Source organism: Acinonyx jubatus, chromosome B1 (genome assembly GCF_027475565.1).
Source record: "Acinonyx jubatus isolate Ajub_Pintada_27869175 chromosome B1, VMU_Ajub_asm_v1.0, whole genome shotgun sequence".
Taxonomy (NCBI): Eukaryota; Metazoa; Chordata; class Mammalia; order Carnivora; family Felidae; genus Acinonyx; species Acinonyx jubatus.
Window position 1 is genome coordinate 88,637,904 of NC_069382.1, and position 21,218 is coordinate 88,659,121.

A 21,218-nucleotide genomic window follows, 5' to 3' on the forward strand; every position below is an offset into this window, starting at 1 on the left:
TGTTGTATGGAAACCAATTTGATAATAAATTTCATATTAAAAAAATAAAATAAAACAAAACGCAATTTTCTTCAAAGAAAAAAGAAAACTGCATATGCAGGGTTTTTTGTTTTGCGTGTGTGTGTGTGTGTGTGTGTAGTTGTTTAGTTTTTATAAGTCATGTGCATGAGGATAAACCTTATGTACTGATTCCTGATAATCCACCTTGGCTGAAAATGGAAGCCCCTACCTATAGATTTTTGACAGACTAAAGGTAGCATGTGAAAATTCAAGAAAACCTCCAAGGTTTTGGCTTAAACTATTATAAATATGACTTTGCTATTAAGCTGATAAGAACAGATACTATACTTGATCTTAGCCAAACGGCCGAGAAGTGATATTATGACTTTGCTATTAATTGAGGCAGAAAGACTCCTTAATGATGTTCCTTAAATGGTGTTATTCTTTCCCCACAGTTCTCAAATCTGCCTGAAAATTAGAATCAGCTAGTGAGCTTCTTACAATACTCTTGAATTTCTCCCAAACCCTTACAGCAAAAGTTTTTTAGTGTGGCCCCAGGACACCGGTATCAGAAGATTTCCACATTATTCTCATGTTCAGTCATGGCTGGAAAGCAATGCTCTATACTATTGCTTCTGTCAATTTAATATGCTTATGAACCACTTAGGGAACTTATTCAAATTCTTATTCAGTTTTTCAAGGTGATAAACTTTGTATTTCTCACAATGTCCTAGCTGGTTCCAATGCTGCTGGTGCACATTTTGCACAGCAAGCTACTGCTGCTATTCAAATCCATGACAGAGTGTAAAACATTTGTGTTAGCTATTCTGTATTAAAAAGATGTACGAAGTAAAAGATGTAATGGCTAATTAAGTTCGGCAGACAGTGAGTTAAACAAGGTCAGAGTTTTCTTTATTGCAAGATTTTTCATAGCTAATGCCCTCCTAAAGTTTCTTTTTCCCATACTCCGTTTTCATGGAGCATGTTACAGGATTAGCAATTTGCAAAACTCACTATCTTGTACTAATGCAGAAGTTGAGCTATCTTCAAATAATCTTTGCTACTTTCTTAAAAGCTTACAATTTTACTGAGACATCCGTTTAACTGATTTGTTTTCAGTTTCCTAATCTGATTCACAACTTGATGATTCTAATTTATTTACAAATGCAAGTAGGTTTTACAAAAAAACAAATTAATCGGGCTTTAGATTTTAAAGTGATAATGTACATACACATGATTCTTTGCTTATACTTAAAAATGCTTTACAAATGAATATACTTTTTCTTTGTTCTCTTCTATAGTTTTCCCATGCACACATTTTCCTATGGTTTTCTTTGCATGATTTCATAGCATATTGTTTGTTGATGTATTTTTATTAACCAATATTTTGTGAAACAATGAGATAAGAGAAAAATAATCTTGGGGCACCTGGGTGGCTCAGTGGGTTAAGCATCCAACTTCGGCTCAGGTCATGATCTCATGGTTTGTGGGTTCGAGCCCCTTGTCGGTCTCTGTGTTTACAGTTCAGAGCCTGGAGCCTGCTTTGGATTATGTGTCTCCCTCTCTCTCTACCTCTCCCCCACTCATGCTCTGCCTCTCTCTGTCTCTCAAAAATAAATAAATGATAAATGTCATGATAACATGACAGCCCCAAACCTGTGGGATGCAGCAAAGGCAGACATAAGAGGGAAGTATACAGCAAGACAGGCCTTCCTTAAGAAGGAAGAATGGTCTAAAATTCATTGCCTCTTCAGAAGCTGAGTGATAAAACCCAAGCTTGCCAGGATTTACAGACCTAGAGGTAAACATAAACTCATTTTACATAGATGCTCAAATGACAATGAGTCTTAGTTTCTGCTGCCTTATGTAGGAAGGACTTTGGCATCTCCCCTGATGCTCCTCATGCCACGATATTTAGGGTCATGAATATTTTAAACTTCCCAAGAAGTTTATGTCTCACAAATACTCAGGTTCTTATTTTTTTATGTTCCAATCTCTTTTCTAGATGTATTGCTCATCGCATGGATTTGCTGCTCTACCAGAGGCAGAGATCCAATTAAGGGACATCATCAACAGATGGATCAAGCTGTGGTATGAAGGGGGTGTGGATCCTGAGAGAGAATTGGTTAACTGACACCAGAGATACATGAAATGGACGGAAAATAAAAATGAATGTACATTAACTTAAATTTTCTATCCCATTATCTTCATTAATACGAGTTTACTGTGTTAAAACACTCTTGTTCAGCAATGTAAAATTCCAAAAGTTTCATTCCAGGAACTTTTTGAAAGATACAGCAACTCTTCAATGGGAAGCATCAAATAATAGTTTACACCTTACAACTCTTTTAATCCCTTACTACAAATCTTTGCCTGGCTGTTCTTACCAATTCTAAATTATTCCATCATGATTTTTATCCTAATTGAGCCCCTCCTCTCAAGTATCCTCTATAAACAAGACATCAAAATCTTAACAAATATCCCAACTTTGTCATTCTCTCTCAGAGATGTTACTATGACACTGTCAAAGTGGTGTTCTCATGTTATTTTGTGAATATTTTTCTTTTTCTGCACAAACAGGACTTTCTGACAGAGATAAAGAGCGCTCTATAATGATAAAGAAGCTATCTTTTTTTTTCCTAAAATCATTTACTTCTCATATTCTAAGGTGATAGTTTTGGAGCCATGTGTTTATATTTCAAATGGTAATAAAACCCAGAGCCAATGTTTACATTCTAAAATGTGAAAACCTAGGTGATTTTCCCCTTCTCTCCCTAAGAAAGGATTCGTTTACATTCCAAACTAAAAAAAGACCCATCTATCTCTACACAGACTGGAGTGAGGAGTGGGGTTACTATGCCAACACCTATATATTAAGCCTCTAATTTCAAAATTTTGATTCTTCTCCTATAGTATAGGTCCTCTCTACTCCCCTCCACATGCAGGTCTGTTTGACTCTCACCATGTTGCGTCCCGGAGGAAAATGGAGCATGGACAAACAGTACTAAGATATTCTATAAATAAATAATCAGTTTTGCCTTTGATCCAGAAACCTTGTATATACTGTCAGAATAAAATAAAATATAAATATGTATTTACTCCTTATCATATAAGCATTAAAATTAGCCTCCTGTTACTAATAGGCTGTTTTGGTGACATTTTTGAGAACCAGTATTCTATGGTGCTGAATTTCACAATGGTTTTGTGAAGAAAAAAAGGAAAAGAGGAAAAGAGAGGAGAGGAGAGGAGAGGAGAGGAGAGGAGAGGAGAGGAGAGGAGAGGAGAGGAGAGGAGAGAAGAGAAGAGAAGAGAAGAGAAGAGAAGAGAAGAGAAGAGAAGAGAAGAGAAGAGAAAAGTGGAAAAAGAAAAAAGAGAAAAGAAAAGAAAAGAAAAGAAAAGAAAAGAAAAGAAAAGAAAAGAAAAGAAAAGAAAAATCACCTCAGCTATTCAGTCTTTGCAAGCTCTGAAAGCACCTTGATGGTAGCAAAGCTTCAGAAAGCACCATGCCTCGTTGTTTGCTTCCTTCCCCTATTACCCTACAAAACCCCACATAATCCACAAACAAGACATAGATATCAAGTTTTGCAAACTAATGCCAAAGGGATTAATCGGTCCATTTATTACAGTAAAACTCCAACTAGGGCTCAGTAAAGACACCTTAGTATAATCCGAAATATTTCTATGGCCCAAATACCCCTACATGACACACAAGAGATTCAGGTCAATGAGTGACTCTCTACATCTCCAGTAAAATGTTAAGTTTTTTTTCAAAGCTTTTCAGATGGAACCATGTGTTATACTGTTATTCCTGACTTTGCCAAAAAATTTCAGTCACCCTCCAAAAGTCTGTCCTATATTCCCTGTGCTCACTTCGTCCTCCAGCCTCTCTGCTGTCCTGCTATAATCCTAAATTCCCAGTATAAAAGTCATCCAAACACTGAAAGATCGCTTCCATGCTTCATCATTCTGGTTTGAAATTTCATAGATTTTAATGCGGTCTTATTTTTAACATGTAAAACTATATAAAACGTGGTGCTTCTTAAGTATTTATGTGTCTTACAAATTACTTTGGGTCTTGTCACATTGCAGATTGTGATTCAATAAGCCCAGGTAGGGTTTGCGTGCCTGTATTTCCAACAAGCTCCCAGGTGATGCTGCCATTGATGGTCTAAAGACTCCACATGAGGTAGCAAGGTGTTATAGGAAAACAAGCCTCCAGGAGAAGAGTTTGCACATTTCAATAAATGTAAGGAAGACCTTCTAACACAGGATGAGCTATTATTGATTAAAATGCGGAAGCCAACTGTGTAAAGATGTGAGAATTGCCCTTCAAAGGGAATTAGTGATAGCTGGATACTAAATCCTTGCCTTTACCTTCTCTTTTCCTCTGTTCCTTTCCTTCTTCTCTTCCCATTGTGTCTAAGTACCCATTCTTGTTTCTTCTTTTGCATTTCTGTACTAATATTTAATCTCCTTTTATCCCCTTCCATTCAACTTCTAAGAAATGATTTTTATATTTCTGCTTATTACTTTCAGGTTAATTTCCAAATTGTCTTGCTAAGCTCTGCATGGTTCCATCTAACTCGCCCACATTCAGGATGATCTCATAAAGAAATGGGCTATCAGTATTGCACAATCATTTTTGAGGGGCATTAAAAAGATCATAGCATTGTGAGTTATGCTAGACCAAAAGATACATAATATTCTCTAACAGTAAGCTTCCCCAAGTGTAGCTTAAGCAAGTCTGTTGTTTTTATTTTTGTCTAAATGTTTTTACTTAAAACAAATCATTGTGCCAAGAAAGAGCTGACTTTCCCCATTCCAAATTAAAACACACCACAATAGGGGCAAATGTGGTGTGGTAGGATTGGTCCACTATGTGAATGGATATCCTTCTACTCACTGTGGTTGGGGCAACTTAATTCATCAACAGTCATTCTTACACAACGTATCAACCCCAAAGTATTAATGTCACACAAAAGGAAGTGGTCTTAATATCATGAATGGGGCAGTATGTTCTACAAATGCTAAAATGTAGAAACACGAACACAAAAATTAAATAGTTCGGATAATTTTCCATTTCTGCTTACTCCTGTAATAAAAAGTAGTGTTGGGGTCTGACACCTAGATTTGGTTTTTATTCTGGCCATTTACAAAGTGTTTCCCCATCTGACTTGTATCACAGTAGGGTTATGGATAAAAGTTCATTAACTTTTAAAAAAAATAGTGTTTATTTACTTTTGAGAAAGAGAGAGAGAAAGAGCAAGAGAGCGCACAAGCAAGGAAGGAGCAGAGAGAAAGGGAGACACAGAATTCAAAGCAGGCTCCAGGTTCTGAGCTGTCAGCACAGAGCCCGATGCGAGGCTCAGACTCATGAACCGTGAGATCATGACCTGAGCTGAAGTCAGACGCTCAACCGATGGAGCCACCCAGATGCCCCAACTTTTTTTTTAATTTTAGAGAGAGAGAGAGCATGTGAGTCAGGGAGAGAAGTGGAGGGGGAGGGAGAGAAGTGGAGGGGGAGGGAGAGAGAGACAGAGACAGAGACAGAGAAGGAGAGAGAAACTTAAGTAGGCTCCATGCTCAGGGCAGAGCTTGATGTGGAGCTCTATCCTACAACCTTGCAATCATGACCTGAGCCAAAATCAAAAGTTGAACACTCAACCAATGGAGCCACCCAGGTACTCCAAAAGTTCATTCACTATGGAGAGAGGTGTAACTACTCCTTCCTCCTCTACTTGTTTTCATGCTCATGTTCTTTGGGGTGGTTGCTATCTGAGTCTTTTATAGCCACTTGGCTATTTGGCTTCTTCCAAAAACTTGTCCAAATCAAAAGGACCTTCCTCAAACTGAACTGGTCCTTCTCGGCCTCTTTGTCTGTGGTCCAAACCAGAAAACTCCTTATTGAGAACAACTCTGTTGGTCTTTATTCTGGCTTCAAGGTCATCACCATACCTGACCTTGTCCAGACTTTTACTGGGTCTGTAAATATTCTGCACCATTATCTTTGAAACCTCTGCAGACTTGATCACAAACGTTGTAAATTTCATTTTTTACACCTGTAAAAATACTGTCCATACCCTTGGATTGCTTGAAGGGCACTTGGTCACACTGAACGTCATTGGACATCTGAGGATTGGGCACATGAAGAACGATGACATCACTGATACCTCGATTTTCATTTGTCTGTAGTTTTGACCTCTTATTAGGAGCTTCCCTGGAAAGATTCCAGTCATGTGGTCTGTCTTTTTACCTGTCATGCCAGATTTCATCCCTCCCATGGGCCTCCCAATCTTCTTTTTTCACATGGGTTTTGATCCCAGCTCTTCTCTCACTGGCTTTCTGGGCTGTTTCTCTAAGATTCTCTCCATGTTTCTTCTTTTCTTTTTGAGCCATCTCTCTCTCTACTTGAGAATGCATTTTTACAGCTTCATGAACATTCTGGCCAACAATATAGTGGGCTTCTGCCAGCTTGGCAATGTTCTCATTGAGACGAAATGTCTGCAACCCTCTTCTGCTCGCAGCCAAACATTTGCCTAATGGAATTGTACAACCCTTTGCATTTTTCCGGTTTGAAGTATAAGGAGGGAGGAATCTTCCATTCTTATGGCTCCTTCATGGTCATCTTTTGGCTAGGAGAATGCATGACAGGCGCAGGAGGAGAAGGGGGTCCTTGGGGAGCTTTCTTATTAATCTTGAACCTTGGAGGTTCCACTGTATCTTTCAGCATTATCACCATCCACATAACTCTCTGTTTAGCTCCAGAGTTGAAAGCCACTCTTGGTTGAGATGGTGAGTATCAAATACACGGAGCAGCAGCCAGTATATTAGCTGCTCACACTGGCATGGCTGCAGCAACCTTCTATGATACAGATTTTTCTAGGGCTACCCTTGTCTTTTCTGTTAGCTCTTTAATGGCTTCTTCATCAGGTCTTTGCAGGTCTGGATCATCTGCATTCATGGCTTCCTTGGGAACCAGGTCACTGTACTTGCCATAAATGACCTTGTCGTTTGACTGTCCTGGCTGAGCAATTGCATTATATTTAAATTTCCTTCAGGATCTACCTGAATGGTCTGTGCATTTGACATTTTTTTTTTTCTTTCATCACATATCTACTGGATACTGAGCAATATAGGTCTCTGGAAAAGTACCCCCAGCTCCAAAATTCTCTAATAATCACAGTATCCAGTTTTTCTGGTACCCCATATGGTCTTTGAGAGACCAGAGAGGTCCCTCGTGATCTCTGGGATCTTCCCTTTTCTTCAGCCTCAAGCTGGTCCTAAGATAGCTGAGTAGGTGAAGGTAAAAAGCTGGTAAACATCTTGTTCTTCTTCCAGAGTGAACCGTAATGATTTTTTTTAGATGTTCTCTACTGTATCATCTTACCTACTATCTTCAACACATACACATACACACATAATTTTATTATACACATTGTATTAGCTTTACTGAAGCCATTTTACAGGTATATTGTTTTTCAAAAAAAGAAACATTCTGAACTTATTGCTGTTTTGATCTTTTATTTCTTTTTTTGTGTTTCTTCTTTTATTTTAAAGTATTTTATACAGATACAGGGACAAGAGTTAAAATGTGAAATAAATTTTCTGGAAATAGATTGTCTTGTTTGGAGAGGATAAATAAATCCGAGTACTATAATTTCTTTTCTAGTTGAAGTAGAAAAGGGGTATATAAGTTAAGGTTATGAGATAAAACTAGTTTTTTATGGTATTAATTTTTTTTTCTTATTTTGGCTTTTTGCTACATTCCTGTCTTGTGACTAAGAAGAAAAGTAGAGGAAGCTTGCAAGGAAAATCAGCTATAGAGACTGTGAGATCATCAGTATAGAAGATACAAACAACTACCAGGTTTAAAAAGGTAGAGAGGGCAACACATGCTTAGAGAAAAATAATAAACTAGTTGAATAGAACTAGGTTCTAGAGAAGTGAAAATTTAGGAGTAGCAGATATGCAATTGATAAGAAAAATTAACATATACCTTAATTTTTAATGTTATTGTTCGTAATTTTCTACCTTTGTTCTTATAATTTTTTTTTCTTGGCTAATATTCAAACTGAAAACAGTTTCCTACAGTGAATTAGGTGCTATGCATAGCATAGAACTGGGGATGATGTGCACTGGTTCATTGAATTTACAATCCAAGTTAATATTATTGTGTAATGCTTCAGTGAGTGTGGTATACCTAAGAGGCAAATAAACTCTATCAGGCACCAAAGTGTCATTTGCTGTACCAGAAGCAGGAACAGAAATGGAACCCCAGTGTTCTGGAAGAAGATGTTTGCCTCTCGTGGGTGATCATGAGAAACTAATTTGCTCACAGTAGGATTGGATGATGATTGTGGCAGATTTGTCTTTACTTCTTTTTATTAAGGGCACAAGATCACAAAATTACCATTTGTATACTTGGGAAAACCAAAGATAACGTTCAAATATAAAAAGAAAACACACACATCTACATACACTAACACATGGTCAGAATAAATGCATTGTCAAGCCTCAAACTTAGTGTTTTTCTGATGTATTTTAGTTTTTACTTCAGTATTAGAGTTCATCAGATATATTAAAGACATATATGTGAAAGACTAACTGTTTCTTGGAATGCCTAAATCAAAAAAAGAAAAAGAAAAAAAAAACTATGAATTTATGAATAGGAACAAGAAACTGTAATCTACTTGACTTTGGAGTTGACATCGGGGATGTATAGATAAATCCAAGGGTATGCTTAATTTAACTCAAAACAATATAATTTAGATCCGTCAAATGAAGAGGTTTGATAATTAAAACAATAATTTTACCATGGGAAGTATGTATACTGTCTGTTTAATTGTGAACCCACTGCTTATAATATTGTTTCACTGATTTTCTGAGACAGAGATCCGCAAATGCTGTGGCCATTTATTGTTCTTTTTTGTATACCCATGGGATAGGTAGCAATAAATGAGGAGAGTACGCCTCTTAAATCATTTCGCAAAATGTTCAGATAATTTCTACCCAGAAATAAAAGGACAGAACTAACATGCATAACATAAATACTATTAGATAGCAACTCTGATAGGTCATTTACATATGATATCTTATATAATTGCTTAGAAGTAAATTAATCTACACATTATCATTTTGGAATGTGAAGCTTAAATAATCATTGAGCTGGCATCTGTATGTTGTGTGAACATGGTGTTCACACTTGGTCCTGTCCACTACTCTTTTTTCCTTTAGATATATTATAGATATTAAGAATAATTGCAAACTAAAAACAAAAAGATAGATGATAGGAAAAATGAGTGTGCAGATAAGAACCACAAAACATATGAGTGCAAAAATTTCAGAAAAGTGTATTTAAAAGGCAAATACGTTCATAAAATGTTATTTCTTAAATGGATTATCATATTATATTATATTTCTTATATTTCTTAAATGGATTATATTATCAAAATTGATTGAGCAAAGCTCAAAGCTCAAAAGTATACTTAGCACATTTTTCATTAATTATAATAGCATAGCCCCTTGTCCTCTCTCTCTCTCTCTCTCTCTCTCAAAATAAACATTTAAACAAAAGATGCAAGAGGCTGGTGGTTAAAGGTGCCAAATGGCAATTGGGCTGCCTGGGTTTGAATTCCAGATCTTTCTCATAGCATCTGTGTGACAGTGGGCATGATAAGAATTCCTGTCTCCTCAGGTTACTGAGTAGCCTGGATTAAACGGGTTAAAACTCATGAAGCCCACAGATCAGTCACTGACACATAGCAAGTGGTCAGTAACAAATAACAGCTGAAATGTGCTAACAGCCATCTGGCTTGTCCACACAGGGTCTGCTCCAGGACCCCCAGAGCATGCATTTTTTTGAAATATAATTTCTTATTTTCACTTACATAAATAATGCTTTTTGAGGGATTTCAAGGATTTAAAAAATATGTATAATTAATAATTTATAGTCATTTTACTTTTCAATGTTATCTTTTATAATATATTTCACACTGCTCTAATGTTTTATATGAATTAAAAACTTGATTGATTCTTGGAATATCATATAAATTGCCTTTAAATATTTTTTTAATGTTTATTTATTTTTGAGAGAGAAGAGATGGAGAGTGAGACCACAAGCAAGGGAGGGGCAGAGAGAGAGGGAGACACAGAATCGGAAGCAGGTTCCAGGCTCTGAGCTATCAGCACAGAGCCCAACGTGGGGCTCAAACTCATGAACTGTGAGATCATGACCTGAGCTGAAGTTGGACACTCAACCAACTGAGCCACCCAGGTGCCCCTAAAGGTTTGTAGTTTCAAGATGTATTTATTACAAAGTAAATTAAAAGAACTTTGTAAATTGCACATAAACACGATTGTTTAATTTGTCACAGCACATTTAAAGCATTCAATAGCAGTCAGAAAAGCTCTAAAATTACTGCAACTGTAGATATACAGATACCATTGTTCTAGCAAATAATTCTAAATCAGCGTATTTTATTACTTGCCAATCTCAATAGCTAAATTTTATAACAAGTAATTTTTCTTTTCTATTACCCTTATTTTAAACTCCTAGTAAAGGAAAATACAGATTTTATAATTTGAGAGTACACCTTTTTACTCTGATGTTTAACCAAAATCATTAAATGTTCATTTCCAAGTATACTTAATGAATACTTGAGTAGAAATAATGAGTTCCTTAAATATGCCTGACTTTAAGCAGCCGATTTTTACCATTTCTGCAGTTGCAATAAATATCCATTTCTGTTCACCCAGAAGAAATAATTTCTGGCAAATCACTTCTAAATTCAAATGTATGTTGATCTTATTTACTAAATCTTACTTAACAATAAACAGTAACAACCAACACTAACAACAATAATAAAATTTATGACTTGGCTGCCCCACCATTTAATTGGATATAATCTTTAATTATTGAAACTAATCACCGTCTATACAAAATCCATTATATTTTTTGTTTGTGGCTTCTGTATTTTACTGCATTATTCAAGCAATCTATCATCAGAACTAAAAGAAGTATGAATAAAGCACATACATTGTCTCATTGAATGGATATACTGAAAACAAAATTTAACTCAACTTTGATTTCCTTTCATATTTCAAACAAATGAACCAATTAATTGCTGGTTTAAGTACTTCTATGAATTAAATCACAATTATTAGCATATGTTGCCTGACTGAGGAGTGTCGGTTGATACAGGAGTATCATAATGATTCCAAAATAAATCTAAAGGTATTTGTAAAATACTTACAAACTATTACCATCCAGAATTGTTGCTAGTTATCTTCTATTATAAGAAAAGCTAATGGGCGCTTTTATAAATTATCTGTGATGTTTCCAAAATTCTAACCTATATAATTCTGGGTATCAGAAATGTTGCTTAAATTGTTCAAGTTTTAACCATTTGCAGGTGAAGGGGTCAGACATGATTCCAAACTTCTCAGGATGTAGTATTTGCAAACATTTGTGCATGTGTTATGCTTCTGCAGGGTTTCTCATTCTCCTGATAAGTACACTTAGTACTTAGTCATCATATAGCACAAACACGAATGTATGTAGCCTAGATATCTATGAAAATGAGCCTTTTATCTATCCATCTTTACATATAGTCCTCTAGTTTTCATTTCTGAATTTCATCTAGATGCTTTACTGCCTCTATTATTTCTTTGAAAAATATGCTATTAAAGAAATGAAAGTATATGTATATTTGACAAGTCAAAAGTTAATTCAGAGTTACATGGTGGAGTAGTAGGGGGACCCTGGGCTTGCCTCATCCCTTGAATACAGCTAGATCAACATCAAGTCATTTTGAACACCTAGGAAACCCATCTGAGGATTGGGAGAAAGGTCTGCACAATCTGAGAGAGAGAGAGAGAGAGAACTTGGCAGGTATGAGGTGCAGAGGCATGAATTGGGGGAGATAAAAGCTTCAGTGCCACAGAGGGTAGGGAGCCCTTTTCATGAAGAGAAGCAAAGAAGAGGAGAAAGCATCACATTGGATTTGCGCATGAAAAGCACCGCCCCCCTCCCAAATCACTGACTGGGGAATAGGGAGGAACAGACTACCACAAGTTTTTGCAAACAGTTGAGCTCAAATATTGAGGTTTTGAAAGTTGGTGCCATTCACTGAAGTTGATCCAGGCAGACAGTGGTGCTCCTGGGAAGAAGGAGGGCTGATGCCCGGGAGTGGACAGCAGACAGTGTAGTGTGGGGATCCACTGGGTGGCACTGGGAGACAATATTCCTTTTCCTAGAGTGCATTTGGAAGAGGGTATATTGATTCTCCAAAGACAAAAGACCTGGCTCAGTCTTTGAATAGCACTTCAAAGATAGGGGACCGAGGTGTGCCCAGAGGGTGGATAACCTGATCACAGCTTCTCGCTGTGCTTCACCATAAATTTCAGGCACCTGTGCAGCCATGTGATTGCTTTTCTGGGATAGAACAGTGCCAGAACAGTGCTGCAAAGCTCTTCCCCAGAGGAGGGTAGTGGGTCCGTACCTTGCCAGTTCCCTTAAGAGTTAGAGTCCTGAATTCCCACAGCACGCCAGAGAGAAAACACTGTGGCACCACGTTAAAAGCCCAGACACAGGAGTTGAGAGTGGGGACCTGACAGAAACTGAGAACTCAGAAAAGGAGATTGCTCACTCATCTGTGAGGGTTTTCTGGAATGGCAGCTGGTGAGAAATCCCTGCCCTGGGGATGAGAGAGAGGGGTGGCGCCATCTTCCCTGAGTTCACAAGCACTGTGGGACTTCAGTGAGCAACACAGTGCCCCAATGGAGGCTGGAGGCCTCCCTGTGCCCTGCAGGGGCATCTTTACTAGGGAAGGTCTGACTACCAGCCAGGATAGCGGGCCTTTCCCCCAGAAGACCAACATAGGACCCCCACGTGCACCAAGACTACTTAACAGAGTGCTCCAAAGCGTTGGCTTTAGTTCTTTATTTTTTTTTCTTTATTTTTTTTAAATCAGGCTTACAGTTTTTTGTTTTGTGTTCATTTGTTTTTGTTTCTGTTTTTTCATTTCCTTTCTCTGTTTTTTGGGGATCAGGCTTTCTTTCTTTTTCTTTCTTTCTTTCTTTCTTTCTTTCTTTCTTTCTTTCTTTCTTCCTTCCTTCCTTCCTTCCTTCCTTCCTTCCTTCCTTTCTTTTCCTTCCTTCCTTCCTTCCTTCCTTCCTTCCTTCCTTCCTTCCTTCTTCCTTCTTTTTTCTTTGGAATAAGGCTTATAGTTTTTTTGTTTGCTTGCCTTATTTTGTTCCTTTTCCTTTTCTCTTTTTTTAGAACAGGTTTTGTTTGTTTTTCTTTTTTAATGAGGCTTATTTTAACAAACAAGTCAAAGCACACCTAGTTAAAGGTACAAACACTGCCCACTACAAGCAAGGAGGAACTCTGCAGAGGACTGACATAGAGGAAAGAACAGCCAAATCACAATAGCAGAGTGCACATAGAATACACCAGAAACACTTCCTGAAGTGCCAGGACCTGAACAGTGTATGGCCCCTTCTTAACATAGCATTACTCTCAGGAACAGGAAACATAAGAAACTTTAATTACAGACAAAAGACAGAAACCTAGATAAAATGACAAGATGGAGGAATTCTCCCCAAAAGAGAGACCAAGTAGAAACCACAGCCACGGGTTTTCTCAAAAGAGATATAAACCATATATCTGAACAAGTTTTAGAATAGCAGTCATAAGAATAGTAGCTGGGCTTGAAAGAAGCATAAAGGACAAGAGAGAAACACTTGTTGAAGAGATAAAAGACTGAAAAACTAGTCAGGCTGAAATAAAAAAATGCTATCCCTGAGAAATAAAACTGACTGATGTAATTACAATGAGGATGGAAAAGCAGAGGAAAGAATAAGCGATATAAGAAGATAAAATTATAGACAATAATGAAGCTGAAAAGAAGAGGGAAAGAAAACTATTGGATCATTAATAGAGACTTAGGGAACTCTGTGTTTCCATGAAGAGCAATAATGTCCTTACCATAAGAGTCCCAGAGGGAGAATAACAGGAAAAGGGAGTAGAAAGTTTATTTAAACTTAATTATAGTTGAGAACTTCTCTAATCTGGGGAAGTAAACAGGCATTCAAGTCCAAGACGCACAGAGAACTCCCCTAAAATAAATACAATAAATAAATAAATAAATAAATAAATAAATAAATAAATAAAGATAGATAAATGTTAAAACAAAGACATATCATAGTGAACTTGCAAAATACAAAGACAAAGACAGAATTCTGAAAGCACCTATGAACAAAAGGCCCTTAACCTACAAGGGAAGACAGATCAGGTTTGCAGCAGACCTATCCACAGAAACTTGGCAGACCTGAAGGGAGTGGCATGATATATTCAATGTGCTAAATGGGAAAAATATGCAGCCAAGAATATTTTATCCAGCAAGACTGTGATATAGAATAGAAGGAGAGATAAAGAGTTTACAAAACAAACAAAAACTAAAGGAGTTCACGAACACTAAACCAACTCTGCAAGAATTATTAAAATGGACACTTTTAGTGGGAAAGTGAGGCCAAAAGTGACAAAGACTAGAAAGGAACAGACACAATCTACAGGAACAGCGACTTTACAGGTAATACAATGGTACTAAATCCATATCTATCAATAACTACTCTAAAGATAAATGAATAAATGGACTAAATGTACCAATCAAAAGACATAGGGTATCAGAATGGATAAAAAAATACCCATTGATATGCTTCTTGTAAGAGACCATTTTATATCCAAAGAAACTTCCAGATTGAAAATGAGGGGATGGAGAATCATTTATCATGCTAAGAATATGAAAAGAAAGCTGAAGTAGCCACATTTGTACCAAACAAACTCGATTTTAAACCAAACACTGTAACAAAAGATGAAGAAATGCACTGTATCATAATTAAGGGGTCTATATAACGAGATCTGGCAATTATAAGTATTTATGCCCCCAACCAGGAAGTAGTCCAGCCAAATATATGTCAATTAATAACAAATTTAAAGAAACTCATTGAAATAATACAAAAATAGTAAGGCACTTTAACAGACAAATCATCTAAGCAGAAGATCAATAAGGAAGAAATGACTTTGAATGACACACTGGAACAGATGTCCTTAACAGATATATTTAGAGCATTTGATCGTAAAGAAGCAAAATACACATTCTCTTTGTGTGCCCATGGAACATTCTCCAAAATAGACCACATACTGGGACACAAATCAGGCCTCAACCAGTACAAAAAGACTGAGATCATACCATGTATCTTTTCAGACTGCAACACTATAAAAGTAGAAGTCAGCGACAAGAAAAAAACTTGTGAAGGCCACAAATACATGGAGGTTAAAGAACATCCTACTAAGGAGGGGCACCTAGGTGGCTCAGTCCATTAAGCATCTGACTTCAGCTCAGGTCATGATCTCTCAGACTGCAGTTCATTGGCAGCTCAGTGCCTAGAGCTGGCTTCTGTATTCTGTGTCTCTCTCTCTTCCTCTCCAAAAATAAATAAACATTAAAAAAAAAGAACATCCTACTAAGGAATGAATTGGTAAACCAGTAAACTAACAAAGAAATCCGAAAATACATGGAAGCAAATGAATATCAAAAGACAACAGTCCAAAATCTTTAGGATTCAGAAAAGGCAATCATAAGGGGGACATAAATAGCAATACAGGCCTTCTCAGAAAGCCAGAAATATCTCAAATACACAAACTAACTGTACACATTAAAGGATCTGGAGAAAGAACAGCAAATAAAGCCCAAAGCCAGCAGAAGAATGGAAAAAATAAAGATTAGAGCAGAAATAAATTATATGGAACACTTCAATAAACAAACAAACAAGCAAACCTAATAGAACAAATCCACAAAACTAGGAGCTTGTTCCTTGAAAGAATTAACAAAACTGATAACCCCCTAGCCAGACTTATCAAAAAGAAAAGGACCCAAGTATATAAAAAAAAAAAAAATGAAAGAAGGGAGATCACAACCAACATTGCAGAAATACAAACAATTATAAGAGAATATTATGAGCAATTATATGCCAACAAACTGGGCAATCTGGGAGAAAGGAGTAAATTCCTAGAAACATATAAACTACCAAAACTGAAACAGGAAGAAATAGAAAATTTGAACAGACTGTTAACCAGCAGAGAAATTGAATCAGTAATCAAAAGTCTCCCAACGAAGAGTCCAAGGCCACATGGCTTCCCAGGGGAATTCTACCAAACATTTAAAGAAGAATTAATACCTATTCTTCTGAAACTGTTAAAAAAATAGAAATGGAAGGAAAAATTCCAAATTATTTCTATGAGGCCAGAATTACCTTGATTCCCAAACTGGACAAAGACACCACTAAAAAGAATTACAGACCAATATCCCTGATGAGCATGGATGCAAAAATTCTCAACAAGATATTATCAAATCGAACCAAATAGTACCTTACAAGTATTATTCACCACAATCAAGTGGGATTTATTCTGGGCTGCAGGGGTGGATCAATATCTGCAAATCAGTAAATGTGATATACCCCATTAATAAGAGAAAAGATAAGAACCATATGATCCTCGAAATAGATGCAGAAAAAGCATCCTCAAGAACATAAGGATAGAAGGAACATTCCTCAATCATAAAAGCCATATATGAAAGACCCACTGCTAATATCATCCTCAATGGAAAAACCTGAGAGCTTTTCCCCTAACGTCAGAAACACGACAGAGATGTCCATTCTCATCACTGTTGTTCAACATAATATTGCAAGTCCCAGCCTCAAATCTTATAACAGAAAGAAATAAAAGAAACAAGTTTTGCTATTTTCAGATGACATTGTATATTCTATGTAGAAAACATGAAAGATTCCACCAAAAAAATTGCTAGAACTGATATGTGAATTCAGCAAAGTCATAAGATGTAAAATCAATGTACAGAAACATGTTGCATTTCTATACACCAATAATGAAGTAGCAGAAAGAGAAATCAAGAAATTGACCTCACTTATAATTGCACCAAAACCCATAAGATTCCTAGAAATAAACCTAACCAAAGTGGTGAAAGATCTTTATTCTGGAAACAATAGAACACTTATGAAAGAAAATGAAGAAGACACAAGGAAATGGAAAAATGTCCCATGCTCATGGACTGGAAGAACATATATTGTTAAAATGTCTGTACTATCCAAAGAAATCTATATATTCAAGGCAATCCCTAGCATTTTTCACAGACATACTTCTAAAATTTGTGTGGAACCAGAAAAGACCCCAAATATTCAAAGTGATATTGAAAACCAAAGCAAAGCAAGAGGCATCAAAATTCTGGACTTGAAGCTGTATTACAAAGTTATAATCATCAAGACAGCATGGTACTGGCACAAAAACAGACACATAGATCAGTGGAACAGGACAGAGAATCCAGAAATAAACCCACAACTATGTGGTCAACTAATATTCCAACAAGCAGGAAAGAATATCCAATGGAAACAAGACAGTGTCTTCAACAAATGGTGCTGGGAAAATTGAACAGCGATATGCAGAAGAATAACCCTGAACCACTTTCTTATGCCATGCACAAAAAATAAATTCAAAATGATGAAAGACCTAAATGTGAGACATGAAACCATCAAACTCTTAGAGAACAGAGGCAATAACATCTTTGACCTTAGCCATAGCAACTTCTTACTATACACATTTATGGAGGTGTGGAAAACAAAATCACAAATGAACTATTGGGACTTCATTAAGGTAAAAAGCTTCTGCACAGTGAAGAAACCAATCAATAATACTAAAAGGCAGCCTACAAAATTGGAGAAGATATTTGCAAATGACATATCAGATAAAGAGTTAGTATCTAAAGTCCAAGCTTATCAGACTCAACACCCAAAAAATAAGTAATCCAGGTAAGAAATGGGCAGAAGACATGAAAAGACATTTGTCCAAAGACATACAAATGACTAACAGACATATGAAATAATGTTCAACATCACTTATCAGGAAAATACAATCAAAACCACAATGAGATAGCATATCGCAACTGTCAGAATGGCCAAAATTAACAACTCAGAAAACAACAGACGCTGGTGAGTTTGTGGAGAAAGGGGAACACTCTTATCTTACAGTGTTGGTGGGAATTTAACTGGTGCATCCACTTGGGAAAACAGTATAGTGGTTCCTCAAAAAGTTTTAAATAGAACTGTGTTATGACCCAGCAATTGCACCTCTAGGTATCCATCCAAAGGATAGAAAAACACTGACTTGAAGGGGCACATGCAGTCCAATGTTTATATTAACACTATCAATAATAGCCAAATTATGGAAAGAGCCCAAATGTCCAACGGTTGATAAAAGGATAAAGAAAATGTGGTTTTATATGCAATGGAATATCACCAGGCCATCAAAAAGAATGAAATCTTGCCATTTGCAATGATGTATATGGAACTAGAGTATATTATGTTAAGCGAAACAAATCAGTCAGAGAAAGACAAATACCATTTGATTTCACTTATATGTGAAATTTAAGAAACAAAACAGATGAACATAGCAGAAGGAAAGGAAAAATAAAATAACATAAAAACAGAGGGAGACAAACGATAAAAGATTCTTAACTATGGAGAACAAAGTATGGGTTTCTGGAGGAAAGGTGTGTGGGGTGAATGGGCTAGATGAGGGATGGGCATTAAGGAGGGCATTGTTGTGATGAGCACTGGGTGTTAAATGTAAGCAAAGAATCACTAAATTTTACTCCTGAAACCAATACTATACTATGTGTTAACTAACTTGAATTTAAATAAAATCTTAGAAGAAAATAAAAGTTACTTCACTATATCTAAACTTCATTTCACCTCTATATTCAGAAAGCATTTGAAAACTAATAGTAAACTCATGAGATAAAAATGAAGCATTTAGTGAATAAATGCTAAGTAATTATGAAATTTAATTTAAAATTTTTAGATCAGTGCACACATACAGTTGATATACAGTATACATTTTTCTGTATATATCGATCACATGGTATATATACATGATAATTACTGTTGTTAATTGGTAGATTTTTAGTATCAAAAAACAACAGTTTTGATTTTTTTTCAAATTAGTTGTATTCTTTTTTGAATGGATGAAAAGCAAAGAATATTATTTCTGATATAAACTTACCTTTCAAGTAGATGATACTACAGATGTTCATAAGAGTACATTGAGTGGTATATATTTTAAAAAAAGAGGTGCTTTCCAACTTGAAAATAGTATAACAAAAAAACTTAGCGTTAAATATTATGAGGAATTGAAGAATTATAGCAACTGATATATTTAATTTAAAAACTTGAAATAGGGGAATCAGGAAGATGGCGGCATAGGAGGACGCTGGGCTCACCGCGTCCTGCTGATCACTTAGATTCCACCTACACCTGCCTAAATAACGCAGAAAACCGCCAGAAGACTAGCAGAACGGAGTCTCCGGAGCCAAGCGCACAGGAGAGGCCCACGGAAGAGGGTAGGAAGGGCGGAGAGGCGGTGCGCGCTGCACTGACTAGTGGGAGGGAACCGGGGCGGAGGGGCGGCCCACCTGCCAAGCAGAGCCCCGAGTCTGGCTGGCAAAAGCGGAGGGGCCGGTCGGAGTGTGTTCCCACAGCAACCGGGACTTGACATCTAGAAGGTTATAAGCTAACAGCTCTGCTCCGAGAACAGGAGGGCTGGAGGACAATGGGAGGGAGAGTTGTTGAGCCCCGAAGGCAGAGCTCAGCTTGGCGGGGAACAAAGGCGCTTGCCAGAGCCACCTCCCTCGCCCATCCCCCAGCCAAAATCCCAAAGGGAACCAGTTCCTGCCAGGGAACTTGCTTGCTCCACGCAAACACCCAACGCTGTGCTTCTGCGGATCCATCCCTCCTGCTGGTCTGACTCCCTACCGGTGCCGCAGGGCCCCTCCGAAAGCAGATCTCCCAAAGGAAAAGGGAGCTGAGCCTGCCCCTCCCACCCCTGTGCACCCTGCCGATCCACCCCAGCTAATGCGCCAGATCCCCAGCACCACAAGCCTGGGAGTGTGCAAGTAGCCCAGACGGGCCACGCCACCCCACAGTGAATCCCGCCCATAGGAGAGAGGACTAGAAGGCACACACCAATCTGACTGTGGCCCCAGCGGTGGGCTGGGGACAGACATCAGGTCTGACTATGGCCCCGCCCACCAAGGCAAGTTATTCAAGACAGCACAGGGGAAGTGCCCCACAGTCCCACACCACTCCAGGGACTATCCAATATGAGGAAATAGAAGAATTCCCCTCAGAAAAATGTCCAGGAAATGACAACAGCTAACGAACTGATCAAAAATGATTTAAACAATATAACAGAAAGTGAATTTAGAATAATAGTCATAAAATTAATCGCTGGGCTTGAAAACAGTATAAAGGACAGCAAAGAATCTCTTGCTACAGAGATCAAGGGACTAAAGAACAGCCAGGAGGAGCTAAAAAATGCTATCAACAAGTTGCAAAATAAAATGGAGACAGCTAGAGCTCGGATTGAAGAGGCAGAGGAGAGAATAGGTGAACTAGAAGATAAAATTATGGAAAAAGAAGAAGCTGAGAAAAAGAGAGATAAAAAATCCAGGAGTATGAGGCAAAAATTAGAGAACTAAGTGATGCACTAGAGAAATAATATATGCATAATTGGTATTCCAGAGGAGGAAGAGAGGGAAAGGTGCTGAAGGTGTACTTGAAGAAATAATAACTGAGAACTTCCCGGATCTGGGGAAGGAAAAAGGCATTGAAATCCAAGAGGCACAGAGAACGCCCTTCAGACATAACTTGAATCGATCTTCTGCATGACATATCATAGTGAAACTGGCAAAATACAAGGATAAAGAGTGAATTCTGAAAGCAGCTAGGGAGAAACGTGCTCTAACATATAAAGGGAGACCTGTAAGACACGTGACCAATCTCTCTTCTGAAACTTGGCAGGCCAGAAAGGAATGGCGGGAGATCTTCAATGTAATGAACAGAAAAAATATGCAGCCGAGAATCCTTTATCCAGCAAGTCTATCATTTAGAATAGAAGGAGAGATAAAGGTCTTCCCAAACAAACAAAAACTGAAGAAATTCGTCACCACCAAACCAGCCCTACAAGAGATCCTAAGGGAGATCCTGTGAGACAAAGTACCAGAGACATCACTACAAGCATGAAACCTATGGACATCACAATGATCCTAAACCCATATCTTTCCATAATAACACTGAAAGTAAATGGACTA

At 37.4% G+C, this 21,218-nt stretch overlaps 2 pseudogenes; both read right to left on the reverse strand.

Annotated features, from left to right (window-relative positions):
• Positions 1–213: 213 nt before the first annotated feature.
• Positions 214–378, reverse strand: LOC113603128 (uncharacterized; annotated as a pseudogene).
• Positions 379–5,694: 5,316 nt separating this feature from the next.
• Positions 5,695–7,322, reverse strand: LOC106988728 (SNW domain-containing protein 1-like; annotated as a pseudogene).
• Positions 7,323–21,218: the final 13,896 nt, after the last annotated feature.